We start from the raw sequence: 15,639 nt of genomic DNA on the forward strand, positions 1-15,639 counted from the left end.
AGGAAAAAAGTACAAGAAAATGCTGGACTACAAAATTCTCTGTAAGCACAGTCACTTGGATTTCAGATATTGTTGAAAATTCTATCACTAGCACTTACAAGTATTGAAATATGCTTAGACTAATAAAGGTGTTTTGCCCATAAATGCAAAAAATAAGTGGGAGGTCAGCACTTAGGAGCTACTCGAATCACATTGAAATAATTTCTTTTAACCTTTTTCCAATTCTCAGAGCATATCACATTTCATGAACCCTGCAGCTTCCTTGATGAGAATCAGAGAAATACACAGAGGGGAACATAATTAAGAGTAATCCATATATATTTAACTAACTACTGAATGTGGTTTACTTACAGTAGGTATTCTGAGATATCACTAATAATACCTTATCTTCTTTGAACAGGTAAATACCCTGTTTGAACACATTGTCAAAAGAAACTGCTAGAGACTTCAAAGGTAAGGACCTCCTAAAAAATGCTTCAAATGATCATTTGTTCTGGTTTATCAGAAAAGAAAATAGAGAATGTTAATTCTTTCTGACTATCTGGCTGATCAAGAATTGCAGATGGCATTAATCAGCATAGACTTCCTGTTCATAAAACTGTTTACATATAAAGTAAAAATTTTCGCTTTACTCCTGATTGAAAAATAAGCTTATTATTTTGGTAACTGCAGTAACAAAAGGGATCCATGTGTGAAAATAAAGTATTAAAAACTTGTAACATTTTTGCCATATTTTTCTTTGTGCAAGATTAAAAGAATACTGTTAAGCTACTAATAAATTAAACTTGGTAAGGGTTCTTTTTTTTCAATATGAAAGCTTTCTAAATTTGCTTCTTGAAAATTTTGAACTTGATACAATTTTCTTTCATTCCTCTAAGAAATATAAACCTGAATTTAGTTTCAAATATTTAATTAATTTTGAGAGCTCTTTACATTTAGAATACATTTGGTTTACATTCAGTTGTAGAGAATAATTCCGTGTCATATTATGTTCAGACTTCTTTTTGTGGTACTTCATTGTTCTTCAGCTACATCCCCTGTAACAAATAGTTGATTTTTAAACTCTTCTCTCCACCTTAACAGAAAATATTATTTTCTCTCAAGGACACAGGTAACAGAAGACAAGTTTTCACTAAAATTGTTATTGTTCTGTCATCAAGTTAGAGAGGATGACAAGGTCATTGTGGTCTGCCCTAAACTTTGATTTGTTAACCAGAGAGAAAGGAAGAGCAGTAATTAATGTTCTAGTCATCATCTCTGTGCCTACTTTATTTTAAAACACTGGGTATTTTAAGAACCTGTCACATGTCACTTATGCATATGTTTTAATGCATACACTGACAGGATAAGAGATCCTGTATTAATTAATAGTTATCCATACTTTTCTACCCTGCCTTAAAAAATATCCCATAATTTGTTTGTCTTCCCAAAACACAGCTTATTATTACTGATATTAATGGAGAAGTTCAGAGAAAGTTCCAAAAGTTTTCGGGGATTGTGCCATATATCATCTGAGAGTACTGGTCCTTTATGGGACAAAAACATGTAGGTGGAGTATCTAAGCTGAGACAAAAAGTCAAAGGCTCATTTCAGAACATGCTGTATTCCCAGACTGACCAAGGTCTTCCAGCATGGTCTTATGTCCCAGAAATATTCCTGAAACATTTGGCTTTGGTCCTTTATTTTATATTTTTTTTTTTTATTGATTGAATCCCAGGGCATTGTGAGATATGGGAAGCCACTTTCCTTATGCCTCAGTGTGCTACCTAGCCCTATTTTAGTATTCTTCCCATACATCTGCATTGCTTAGATTCACACCAAAACTTCAAATTTGGAGTAGTCTATTCTACTTTGGAAATTATGAAGGAAATCATATAATAAAATGGCTGATGATTCTTGTGTGTGCATATTTGTAGCCAAGTTTGCTTTTTTTCTTTTCAGGTTTTGCCTTTATATAAAAATATAATTGATGAGGTAATTTGTTACTTTCCCAAGTACCTCTAGTAGACTTTGATCATGCCAAGATTCAAATAGTACTAGCTGAGTGAAAACATTTCAGTAAAAGCAGGAAAAAAAGAACTAAAGAGGTGAAAAATGTGGAAGAGTTAAAAGAGGAATGCTAAAAAAAATCACAAAGGAGGGGAAAGAGAGGGTGCCATACTCCAAGGTCCTATTTGAATGGCACTGAGGGTGCCTAGGAGAATCATCATCGAAGGACATAAAGTATCAGCATGAAAAAATACATGTCACATTTCTGACAGGTACATCTAACAATGAAAAAAAAAAAGCCCTATTCAGCATAGGAGGTTAAAGAAAGAATAGAACTAATGACATTTCAATCCTCTGGAGAAGTCTTGTTTTGTTTATTAAATAAGCCACTCCAGTAAGATAAGTAAGAAGACCTGCTTAGTGTGGCAGAGTTAATTGATGCTGTCCTGGGAGTTTATTGTTATGTATTACTCTTTTTGTCCTTTCATGTAAAGATGTCAGCACATTGTATCTGACAGGATGTACTGTATATTATAAATTATTCTAATTGGGATAGAAAAATGGCCATCAATTCTTACTACTCTGTATATCTAAGGCATGATTTTAATTTGTACATAATGTTATTTCCCAAGTATGAAGTTTATTTTAGGAAGCACTTTAAATGAGTACTGTTTCTATGAAGTCTCCAGATGCGAAGTAGTTTATTCCATCCAGTTAAGTTTTGACACATATAGATATATTTCCCTACACAAATACAGTGAACATATGCACACAACACATACATGATGGGAAATGAGGACAAAAGACAAAAGGAATAGAGCCTTTCAAGCCTGACATGAAATGCTTAGAAGAGAATTAAACAGAATCTTGCACTCTTTCTTGAGTACAACTTGTATTGACAGCAGTGCTACAATCCACTGACAGGGACAGGAAAGGGCAAGAACCAACTTTATTCTTTCATATTATGTCATGAGTGCACGGAATGGAAGGATAGGCATACTCTGTCTTATATGGGTGGTTATAGTAATCTGAGTTTCCCCCTTCTGTAATTCTGGGGCATGTAAAGTTTTAGAGATAATTTAAAACAAAATGAAAATATTTCATTGCAGTGAATTACTTCAGGGATGCTAGCTGAATCCTGAGGGCAATTATTTCCGAAGAAGATAGCTTTATATCCTTCAGAATTCCATTATTATGTTGATGCAGCTTGTAGCCATTTCAATATATAAAACAATTCGAGAGATTTTTTTACCTCTTAAAAAATACTAGTTGATAAATTTTTTCTGAATTTCAGTCAAAAATTGAAAAGCAAAAGTAAGTACTGTTTTCATGCCTATTTCTGTAACACAGTTGAGCAATTGTGTGTATTCAGTTTTGGGCCAATCCTGCCTATACTGAACACTTTAAAAATGCTCTTCCTGGTAAAATGTGATGGAAGTGCCTTGAGGGTATGTATGCAAAATATTTACTTATTGCATGGCTTATTGCCTAAGTTGTTTTCTCATTAGAGGAGATATACTAAGTACTAGAGCATTTCAATTGAGATTATTTTGCCTATGCATTGGGAAGAATTCTAAATCCACGCATGTGTCATCTGTTTTGTTTAAAACCTCATTTGTCAAGCAGGTGTGTTTCTATTCGGAGAAAAAATACAATTCCCACCACTAGCATTTTCATCTATGTGACTACTTTTCTTTCCTTAGGTCAGAAATAGCTGTTGTGATGAAAAAGAGATGAGGGTCAGGATGACCCTCTTGAATGACTTATATAGTGCTCTTCAAAGGACTGAAGTGACTCAGAAGACTAGTTTCAAGAAAAATCTATGCAATTTAGGAGATGACATCATCCAGATGACAAAATTATTTCAGGCAGGATCCATAAACACACTTAAACATAGCAAGAGCTAATACTCAGAACCATTTGTAGACACCTACATTGCCTATATAGTCCAGAAAAAGAGTTAAACCCCTCTGAATGAGATCCAAAGTCAAGAATGTATGGAGCAGATATTAACCTACAGTTAGTCATTAGAAAATCCTAGGGTAAGGTGAAAATGACAGTGAAGTGACAGGATTTCTAATCCTCTCATTGTTTAGGATTAATGCTACTTCAAGTGACTAAACCTTGTTCTTGTTTCTTTCTTTGGGATATGGAACTGGAGTTACCTTTTTAAAAATGTAATAGGAGATCTGTCCCTGAAGGGCACAATTAATATGCATTCTACTTACTGTACTCCAGAATCCTGTGACGGGCTATAATAGGACCCTGGCAAGTTTTCCATGCAAACAGAAATTCTGACCTTTCATCTAGTGAGAGTCGTTAGTAGAGAGTTTTACCAGGCAACACTAATTTCTTCCTGTCTGGTTGAATCAAAATTTCAGGCACAGTAAACTGAAGAGAAAGAACTGATTTGGGCTCAATGGTTAAATTTGGAGAATAGAATTAGGGTTCGGGTCTATTGCCATGCATATGGATTCAGTATGTAATTTACATGAAATATATACTAAATTGCATAAATATTCACTGATTAGATAAGTGAACTTCCCTTGGCCTGTTCTTGGACACTCAATCCTATTTAAAAAAAAATTAGATTTGCAAAAAAATCAATTACTTTCTATTTGTGGTATCTTTACATGCAGACACTACTTGATTCAGTGACATCAGTCTAAAATATGTTCAGTTAAATGGTTTTATCCTGACTCATTCAAAGAGAAGAAATATTCAGGGTTTTTTTTTTCTTTTGATTTCTGAACTTTGCATAGTCTAGCATCATACGAACCTTAAGAACTGTACAAAAATTTGTAAATGTTTTATCACTCCTTATCTATTAAATAAGGTATCTTAGTAGGATAATCACTTCTTCTTTTGGAATTTTATAAAATAGGAATAAATCCCAAAAATCCCAAAGCTTCTGCTGTTTTTGTTTTGGTGGTTTTTTTTCTATTTGAAGGATTTTGTTTTGTTTGGTTTGGGTTTTTTTTAAATATAAACTGCTGCTTCTGACAACTTAGTCTCATTAGCTGGATTTATATAAATCCTCTACTCAGGAACAGGAATTGACTATAGAAATTCTTCTGCTAATCTCACTTGCCCAACAGTAAGAAAAGACAGGAATCTATTCTGCCTTTTCTTTAGCATACCAGTTGAGAGATTAAAATTTAAATTTCTACAGTGCATTGGGAGAAAAAATAACAGTTTCTGTCAGTAAGCAGCAGTACGTTACTGATCTTCTCTACTTGGGGTTTTGCTTATTTAATCTCTCTGTATAATTACTACCACCATCCCTCCTATCTTTGGGATTCAGGATGTGTGCATTTTCATATACTCATGTCTGAATCTTGTCATGTGCCTGAGTTTCAGCAAGTGTTATGCAGCAAACTGGTTTGGAAGCTGCTGCATATTCCAGGAAAAAAAAGTGCTTAAATCTCTTGGCCCTCTTGTTTTTTCTACAAGAAAACAGTTTTCAGGCTCTGGAACAGGCTGTCCAGGGAAGTGGTTAATTCACCATCCCCAGAGGTATTTTAATCAAATCATGTAGATGTGACACTTGAGGACATGGTTTAAAGGTGGGCTTGGCAGTGTTTCAAATTTATTTTTCTTTACAGACTATCCCCTTTGGATGTTCTTTATCTTGTACAGTGAGAGTTTCTCTTTGAAATGCTCTGCTATCCTCAGTTACCATTACACTTGTGTCTTGGAGCATTCTGGTATTTCACAGTTCAACCTCCTGGTACACCATTTTTAAGATTCTGTATACTCACTTATAGAAAGAGCTTGAGAAAATGGGTGTAATGTGTTTCAAATTGATAGGCAATTTGTGGACTGTAGCTGTCAGTAACCTAAGAACACAATAATATATCAGAGATAAATGACAAGCTATGCTTATTTTATGCCGCATAATTTAACATTTGAACTCTGAACTCATTTAAAAATATTACATTATTCTACCTGGAGGGAAAAAAAAAGGTATTAATATTGCAGAGTTCTGTGATCCAGTCAAAGTGATTTAAGGAGATAGAATAAAATACCCAACTGAAAAAGTTTACTCCTGCCACTCTTAAAATTGAGATAAGAATTGTTATTGCCAAAGCAGCACTGTTACGTAATTAGACACTATTTAATAGCACAGGTAATGAAGCAATTGTAATTTTGCTGCATTTCAAAACCTCTACATTATCCAGTTTATTCCTTTAGCTTCTTTTTGCATAATAGGATTCTTGCTTGCTACGCCAGGTTTGAATTGGTAAACCAGAAAAGATTAATAATGCATGCCTGAGATATTTAGGTTTATAGGGTTTTGACATATGAATCTTATGCTATCTTTTCTTATTAATTCTATCACGTTTCAACTGAGTAAAACAAATTAAAGCTGAAAACAAGTTTTCTTTTCCCTCTCTTGTTAGTATCTGGAGGTCCTATTTTCAGAGTCGTGTGTCTGTTTCAGAGATAGTGTATCTTTGCTTCACTGGTGGTTGTAAGAACAACTCAGCACACTATGTAAGCTGTCAAGGGTGTCTGTCAGGAAGGAATTGAGCCATAATGCATAACTAAGCATGAAATAAAAATCAAAGCAAAGCAAAAGTGAAGGGATTTGCTTATTTCAGACATAGGGTGTGATTTAAATTCTCAGAGTATTGCCTAAATATGAAGTTTAGTCTATCATTATCCTCTTGCCCATACCCTCTTCCTCTGATTCTAATTCTGTGACACACACAGAATGGTACCTGCAATCATTGTAGCTTCTGAAGTAGTCTTTTTTACTTCCTGGTATCCCAGGCACATTGCTTTTAATCAATATTGTGGTTTGAGATTTGGTCATCAAAGTGTCTATTAAACTTCACATTTCATTATAATTTATGTCTGCCAAGAACTGCTTTCTGTAGTTGTGTTGCATGGTGCTTCCTTCTAATAACTAATAGGAAATGTTGTATACAGCATCAAAATTGTTGTTATCTTGTTATTTTAATGAACATATTTTCACCCTATATTTTTCATACTTTGCTAGCTTTCCATTTTTTTTTAATGAAATTCTCTTTTCACTGCTATAATCTGATTATATCATATGCATTACATGCAGACCTTAAAGATCACTTTCTTCCAGTAGTCTGTAAATAGTAAAGGCATATCCACCCCCTTTTTATGTGGTTTGTTTTGTTCAGCTTTTGCTTCATTTATGATTCTACTATGATCTTCCTCGATAGCTTTAAAAGTGTGAGCTTCTCACAGCTGACATATCTTCTCTGTAAGAAGTTCTTCCTTCTCTTCTGTACAGAGACTTTGTTCACAACCTGATAGTTCTTTTCTTATAAAATTTGCTTCTGACAGCCAGTGGGTTGTCTCCTAAGACTAGACTGTGTGAGTTCTCCATCAGACTCCTGTACTTAATCTGCTGCAGTCTGTGTGAGGCCAAAGGAGCATACCAGCTGTGCAAAGCAGAGAATTTATTATCTGTTCAAGTCTTTAAAAATTGTTCAAAGACTTATTAGTAGCCCATTTATAATAGGAATGTTTTTATTTTTAATTAGACTTGCTTAAGACTAAAAATCGTTTTCTAGTATCTACCTCTTTTCCTGGTGCTATGTTCATCTGTCCAGGGCCACCCTGGCTCCTGAGGCTGGTGGCTTCTGTCTTAGTGGAAAAGGTTGGCATGAGTTATCACCATCCCAAGTCCTCCAGCAGGAGAGGGCTGATTTTCATTGTGCGGAGGTTTCTCCCTTCAAGGAGTTATAATTTTTATGAATATGGTTTCTTCTTCAGTGGCACCTCGGGGACATTATGTTGGGTTTTTTTAGCATGCTCTCAGCCACTGTATGTCTGTGCTGTGTTTTACATGGGTTCTTGCTCTTCATCTGCTTGTTACCCTTGAAACTGTTTTTCTTAATACTTTTTTTCCCCCCCAATAACCAGAAGTTGACTGTGGTTGAGTTGTCTGTAAGCTTCTGGTTTCAATCTGTGTCTTTATTTTAAGGCTTCCACTGTCATGCTGTGTCTGCACTCCTCAAGCCATTTTAATGAAAGGCCATAGGCAGGTCTTCAAAGAACAAGTTCTTGATAGCACTGTTATGAAACATCTGTAACATTGGGCATCACATAACATAATTGTGCACAGTGAAGCAAAAGCTAAATCAAGTAGTCGTAATCATTTGTAAAATTCATGACATCACAAGGTATTTAAATTGTGTGTTAACCGAGGCATAATCTTTCCAGTTAAAATACATGTCAGTTTATTATGCAAGTGATGATGGGAGGGAGACACACACTTGTTTTTGCACGGTGGTAAATGAACAACGGTGTTTGGATTATGCAGAATTCCTTTAAAATGAATGAATAAAATTATGCTTAAGCCAAAATTCCTACATTTAGATTTGCATGCCAGAAAAACTGCTCTTCAATTTAGAAGTGTTAAGCAGTTAGCTTATGAAATAAATGAAAGTTATTGAATGTGTTCTACTAATAATAGCAGCAATGTTGTGATATGGAAGAGGAACATAGCATACTGGTCTGAACTGTAATTATTATTCAGACAACCAGTTGCTTCTTAACATTAAATGGATCATACTTTTTAGGATTTTACTATTTTCTAAAAGGGAAACAGTATTTACTGTTCCTGTGTTTACACTGAAAGTCTGGAAGAAAAAAAGAATTGCTTTGTAACACAGGAACAAATACTGTATTTTTGGCTTCAAGAATCAAAAAGCAATCAATTATATTTTTCCCAGTTTTATTATATTTTATTTCTAGTAAGGTCAGTAGATGGGTTTTCTTTCATGTATTCCGTCCATTGTTTTCTTTCCATCTCTCCATTCAGGTCTGTAATATCCTTTAATGGACCACAGTTCAGTTACACTGGAATTTCAGCTACTTATGATGAGGGAATGTTTTCTTTGCTCTAGTTATGGCAATTTTAACACTTTGACTGTTCAACTGTAGAAAAGAATATCTACAACTGAATGCTGTCTAAAAATGTTTTAAAATAAGTATAATGTACATAATGAAAGTGATATAGAAAAAGCCTCTTTGATTTGTGTGAATTTTTAAAAAGTAAATTTGTCTCTTACAATTCATCCTAGAATGTTGATTCTCTGACATTTATCAAACTACTGTAGGTCATGAGTGTTTGTCAGCATCATTTGCCACTGTCATCTGTGCCACAGATCTGTATCTCAACTGTCTTTTGCCAGAATTTTCTGACAAATTAGCTGTTGCAAAGTCTTTAAAAAAAATGCAGGGCGTAACTTATTTCTCAATATTAGGCATCATACAAAATGATTCATAACCAACTCTGAAGTGTAGCATTCTTCAAACTTTTTAATTGAGTTGGAGTGCATTTTGAAAGTCCTGAAGATGAAACAAGGGCCAAGAATTTGCTCTGGCTATTTGAGTGCCCTCAAGATCAGCTTAAAGAATCATGCCCTTTCTTGTGTTCTCTTTCTGTCCTTCCCTTAAATTAAACAATGACATCACTTCAGAAGTACACATATATTAAAAGTCTTAACAAGGATTTTTATAGTAATTCAGGAGAGAGACAGTTGTTTCCTGGTCTTCCACAACACATTACATATCTGAAACTCCAGTCTCTTCAGTGTCTTAGAAAATTCAGCATTGCTTTGGAATTATGTGTTTGAGGAACCATAACTTTAAACAGAGGAAAACTTAGGCCCCGATTGAAAACTGAGTTGAGATTTTTCAGCACAGTTACCACCAAATATTTTTAAAGTTCTCTAGGATTCTTGCTTGACCTTGGGATTTACTTTCTTTTTTTTACAGAGTCTCCATTACAACTGTTTAATTTAAGTACAAAGCATTTGGTTACAATAAAGAAGGTTATCTTTGGACGTAAAATTCATTTGCTAATGGTTTTGATTTTTCTGCAGACATTTATTTGTACAAGTAATGAGTATATACATGAAAGAAGTGTCTTCCTGATTTTGCTTTAAATTCATAATCTTCTACAATATTTTCTGCCCTTTGAAGGGTCATTTTGAGTTAATATTATGCTTAAAAATTATTACATCCCTATAAAGAAACTCCATACAGATGGGGATGTCTCCCCCCATCTGGTGACTTTTGATTTGCTGGTTTTTATTCAGGAAAATTACTATAATGCAGTTGAAGATAAAGGTAGGGAAAAAAAAAAGAACACCACTATTTTAGCTATCCAGTTCACTGGGAGGGAATGGAAAGCATAAATGTGCTTACTATATTGTTCTAAAATACTGGAGAATTCCCTGACCAATATCAAATTCAACAGCTGTCCATTTGGCTTCACATTCTTTGATTTCAACAGTCACTAGCATATCACAATGACTACTAATTTCTTTACACTGCCTTTTCTATAGTATAACGAGAAATTATGGTGATCTGCATTTGAAATCACTTCCTTCTTGACAGTGCATGGCAAAGACTTATTTTCCTTGGATGTAAAATGTTATGTAGCATCAGTACCCCATTAAATACAATAGGGTTTATCACCTAATCCTTCTCAAAAGTATTTTGCAATGACTGAGGACATGAAGCAAATAGAAATTTACAATCTAAAGCCAGGAGGATTGTTTACTACTTTAAAGAAACAAAGGATCTGGAATTTACCCAGAATATTTGACTTTAAAACTTGTTCAATTACCACAGTTCAGAGACCAGAAATTGTTAGAAAAAGCATGAATTTATACCTCATTACCACAATGCTCCTCATTCTCTTGGTGTCTTGGGGCACAAGCTTTATATTCACAATCTCTATTTCTTGCAGTGGTTGTAAATGCAATTACAGATTTTCAATGACCCTACTCACCCTGTTTATGCCCAGTGACAACTTAAAACGTAGGGCAGCAAGTATATGATTTCAGGCCTCTTGATGGTTATGAATATTCTGTATAGGCTTTAGTGAGGCTAGGATGAGTAATTTGTATTTTTATCCTTACTGAAGTAAAAAACTATGGAAATTATTGCAGGCACTCAAGAAGTTAACAGTGTTTAATCTTCTTAACAACATGAAAATCAGACTGCAAGGGTGAAGTAAAATATTTACTTTATATAATCTTTTTCTTATTTTATTTTAATGAAACAAAGATTTCAGTATAAGACAAATACCAAGAGAAACAGTGTAACTTTGGGACAGGTAGATTTTTAGGGCATCTTAATTGTGTTTGATCAGTATGTTACTTTCTGCATTCTTTTGGGAAAATGTCTAATAATAAAGAGAAATACTTCAACCATCTGAAACTATATTCCTGACTTAAAATTTTATTTACAGACCTGTACATTTTATATATCTGCAGATTTTTAAATAATAGCTTCTCACTCTCAGATTTCTTGGTGTTTTTTTCCTTCACTTTTTCAATTTCTGATTGGTTTCTTCTGTACCTGAAAAGTATCAATTTTTAAGTTTTATTTTTCAGTACCGTTAATGGGACTTCTGTTAGGAGTATAAGTTTCAATTTTAAACACTGCACTTTTTTTTTCTAAAAATGTGTCAAAAATATTTTCAGTGTATTTACTGAACAATTTTCTTGATAGAGCTACAAGTCTTTTTAAATATCATATTTTTTTGTATCATTTTCCTCAGTGACATTTTAACCCATGAAGTTGTAATAGCCACCATAATTCACGTATGACGTATACCATGCTTTTAATGAGACATATGAGATTTTCTAATTCAGTGAGGTTTACTACCAATTCACAGAATCAAAACATCCCAGAACAGCTGAGGTTAGAAGGGACCTCACGAGATTGACTGCTCCAATCTCCCTTGTCAAAGCAGAGCTAGACTAGAGCAGGTTGTTCAGGTTCATATCCAGTCAGGTTTTAGATATTTCCAAGGATGGGGACTCCACAACCTTTTTTAGAAACCTGTAACACTGTTTGATCAACCTTCCAGTACAAAAGATTTTTCTTATGTTTAAATGAAATGTCCTGTTTTTCTGTGTTTGACCATTGTGTTTTGTTGTAAGAGACTGGAAAGACTTCTTACAGTTAAGGTATCCACTGTGTCCACCAATCTAGTAATGTCAGTATAGCAACCTGTCATGATGGTCAAGCACGATTTCTTCATCTTAAATCCAGGGTAGCTTGGATTTGTCACCTTCTTGTCCTTAAATATGTTTGGCTATGATTTTGAGGTGTATTTTTCCGACACTACTCTATGAACTGAGTTCAGGCTGACTAGCCCATACTTTCCTGGAACTGCCATTTTCTCCTTCTTGAAGACAGGAGGGACATTTTTTTTCTTACAGTCCTGGGGAATGCTATCCAGTTTCCACCACCTTTCAAAGAATGTCGAGTGACATCACCCAGCTCCCTCAGCACTCGTTGGAGCTTACATTATGTTCTACTGGCTCATAGTTCCCAGTAGTTCGAGTGTTCCCTCACATGACACTTCTCTACTAGGAGTGAGTTTTCATTATGCCAGAGTTTCCCACTGTTCTCAGGAGGATTGAATTTCTTAAGGAAGACCTTACTGGTAAATTCCAGGAAGAACACCTCGACTTTTTCCTTATCCTTAGTCTGCATCTGACCCATTTAACCATCCTGGGGTGTGATCCTGCTTTTTACCTTGTTCCTTTATCTCAGCATCCTGAACTCCACTATCTGACAGTCACTGCAGCCAAGACTGCACCTGACCTTCATATTCCTAACTAGTTCTTGTATGTTTGCAAATATGAGCTCCAGCAGTTGTCTGCAGTACATATGCATCCAAGCTGAAATACAGAGTTCTGCACATGGTAGAGGTCTAAGACTCCAGATTACAGTCTTGATTCCTGAAATAGAGTTTCATTGAATATTTATGATAAGACCTATTGAAAATAAAGTCAAATGAGATAGGATATAGGTACATGCCTTTTCTGGAGATAAATATTCATGGAGACGAAAACATATTTTGAGCAAGGGTCTGAAAACTAAAGCATGTGTTTAGGAAAATGAGATTTAAGTGTAATGCATTAATATATAGATAGTTATAAGTGTTAGAAATCAATATATATGTAAAGTGGGTACGTATCTAAAAAAATACATGCACGCACTCAATGATAAAATCAAATAAGGTGATTTTGGAGTGAGCCAAAAACTTTTTTCACATTACCTAAAAGTGTACTGTGTTTTAAAATGATGGATGGCATTGCAAATTAAAGTTGTTCTTTTCTTATGGTAAAAATCTGCCAAATTCTAGGTATATTTTTTTGGACCTGGCACTCAATCTCTAATTTTTTATTTTTCCCAAAATAACAGACAAACAAAGCCATAAGTTTTTCAAACATTAATGAAATCCACAAATTTTGGTGCTCCTCGTGTTGGCTTTGCAGCAGCAATTAATTAACAAATGCTATTCCCATGGTTAGTGTGCTGTGTTTGATCTCTTGTGTGTTAAGATATTTGACAAGATAGGTGATATACCTAGCTTGATTTTTTTTATTTTTTTAAATTATTTTATAATTTAAAGACATCAATTCTAATGTCAGCTTACTCAAACACAAGGGTTGGGGAGAGTCTAATATCTGCTAAGTGGAAAAAAACAAAAAGGATATTGGGAAAATGATTATTTTCAAGCTTCCAGTTAGAAGCTTCAATCAATGGAAGTTTAAAAATAAACAAGACAGCTTGTGAGACCTCTGTGTCAAAATACACTAAAACTCCAAATTGGTATGGATTTAACTGGGAAATTGCATAAACCTATTTCATGCTCCTGCAGTACTAAGTAAACCTCTGCCTTCCTCCAACAGACACATAAATATTCACTGCTGTCAAGAATATTAGCAAGGAATGGAAGAAAAATATATCCATATATTTCCTTTGTTTTCAATTTGAAAATTTAATCATTCTCTAAATCCTCAAAAATTAGATGATCAGATCATTTATTCATACAGAATAAGTATTATCAGTTTTCAGAGTAGAACTTTTGGACCAGTATTCAAGATAAATGAAATCAAACACATTTCAACAAAATAGGTTTCTTCTTTATATTTGAACTGTGTTGTTCTCAAGAAAAAAAGACATTTAGAGTTTTTAGAAACATTGCCATAATATTTTACATTAGCAGCAAATAATGGTTATTACCCCTCAGTTTATCTTTGATATTAGCACTTAATATGACAGGGATAATAACAGGTGTTGCAAGTCACGTCATTGGCAGAATCCAAAAAAATAACCAAAAATTTTGAACTCAGACATGGCCTAAAATCCAGTTTCTTCACACTGTTTATGGAACCTTGGTTCATATTCTTTTCCTAGGTTTTATTCTAGAAAGTTATTAGGACCTCTATTTAGTATGCAGAATTTACTATTTAGAGTAGTAGGATATAGATGAAGAAGTATTGTTTTCTAATGTGTGTAATTTCTGAACTTCATATGTAGAATTTGGGAATATTTTCATTTGCCTGGAGGGAGGAAGTTTGGTTTTGTTGGTTTTGACTTGGATTTAAACTCCAGTGCTTGTAAGAGTAAAATTTCTCAAACCTTTTTCCTAAGAGATACTTGTTTATGTCAATCCAGATAAAAATATGAGTTTTCTTTTTTTTTAAGTCATTAAAAGAGTTTTGATTATCGGTCATTTTACAGATCTGTTTAAATACACAAAACCATCATGGGCATGATCAGAATTAAAATAGACAGGTGATTCAAAACCATCTGATGTGCCAAAATATGTAATTCGTGCCTTCAAAGGTGCACACTACAATTCTTGTTACCTAATCACCCAGGAGACCAATCACCCTCTGTCAGTGCTCCATAAGACAGAACTGCATTATATAATTTCTGCAAGGCATATCTTAAATCAGTTCTGTGATAGGAATATTTCCTGCAAAATGTAGATTAGTAAAAGAGTTGGAATTTATTCAAAATTAAAAGATACCAAGAGACTTATTCCCAACAGTGTCTTTGTCTGTCCATATCCTCAGAAACTAAGAAATAATTCTGGAAATGGAGTGCACATAGAATTTTATGACTGAATCTGAGGAAGATGATCTTTTAAGTAGTATTATTCAACAAATCCACAATGTGTTACACAGAACCGCATATTTCCAAGGCAGGGTGATTCCTGTTTTCCTAATGGAATGCCCTTACTATATTGATTCAGCCAAATGAACTGAAGATAAGTCTGCCAAACTGTCCATTTAACACTGTGGTCTTCTACATAATGAACAGGAAAATATCTGAGAGCAACCTAGTCTTTTTGATTCTGAAATTTAAATGGATCTGCAGGCTTGTCAAACCTTCAACAGTTTTTTCATGGGATCTTAATGCCACAGCTGAGGATATGTCTCACATCTATATGATCTTTCAAATCAGGGGGTATCAAGCAAAAGCAATTGGAACTGTGGGCATTCTGCACTTGTGAGTTTTGCTTGCTATTTAAATACTCATAAATTGCTGAGCAACCAATGTGTCTAAAACTCTTAAGTGGGATTTAGCAAGTTCTTTGAAACAGTTCTAAATACGAGAAAATGAGGTACAAATTATCCCTACTTATCACCTCTTTTAATCTAGATTTTTCATCAGGTAGCTAATAATTTGCATAAATCACATTCCTAATTTCGTATTTTTACTCACCAGACTTTCTTGCAGAAAGAGATTAATGTGTATGTAAAGAATTCAGCTTTGAAAGTGTCGGTGGTGTGCTAGTATGACAGGTAATGAGGCAATTTGGCAGAACATCAGAAGCTA

At 34.3% G+C, this 15,639-nt stretch overlaps 1 long non-coding RNA gene across 1 annotated transcript in view; it reads left to right on the top strand.

Annotated features, from left to right (window-relative positions):
• LOC117244307 overlaps positions 1 to 464 on the top strand; it is a 184,383-nt gene extending 183,919 nt beyond the window's left edge. Inside the window, exon 3 of the long non-coding RNA XR_004497128.1 lies at positions 401 to 464. This is a non-coding gene — a long non-coding RNA (uncharacterized LOC117244307). The remainder of the gene's footprint in view (positions 1 to 400) is intronic.
• The last annotated feature ends 15,175 nt before the right edge of the window (positions 465 to 15,639 follow it).

Source organism: Parus major, chromosome 4 (genome assembly GCF_001522545.3).
Source record: "Parus major isolate Abel chromosome 4, Parus_major1.1, whole genome shotgun sequence".
NCBI lineage: Eukaryota > Metazoa > Chordata > Aves > Passeriformes > Paridae > Parus > Parus major.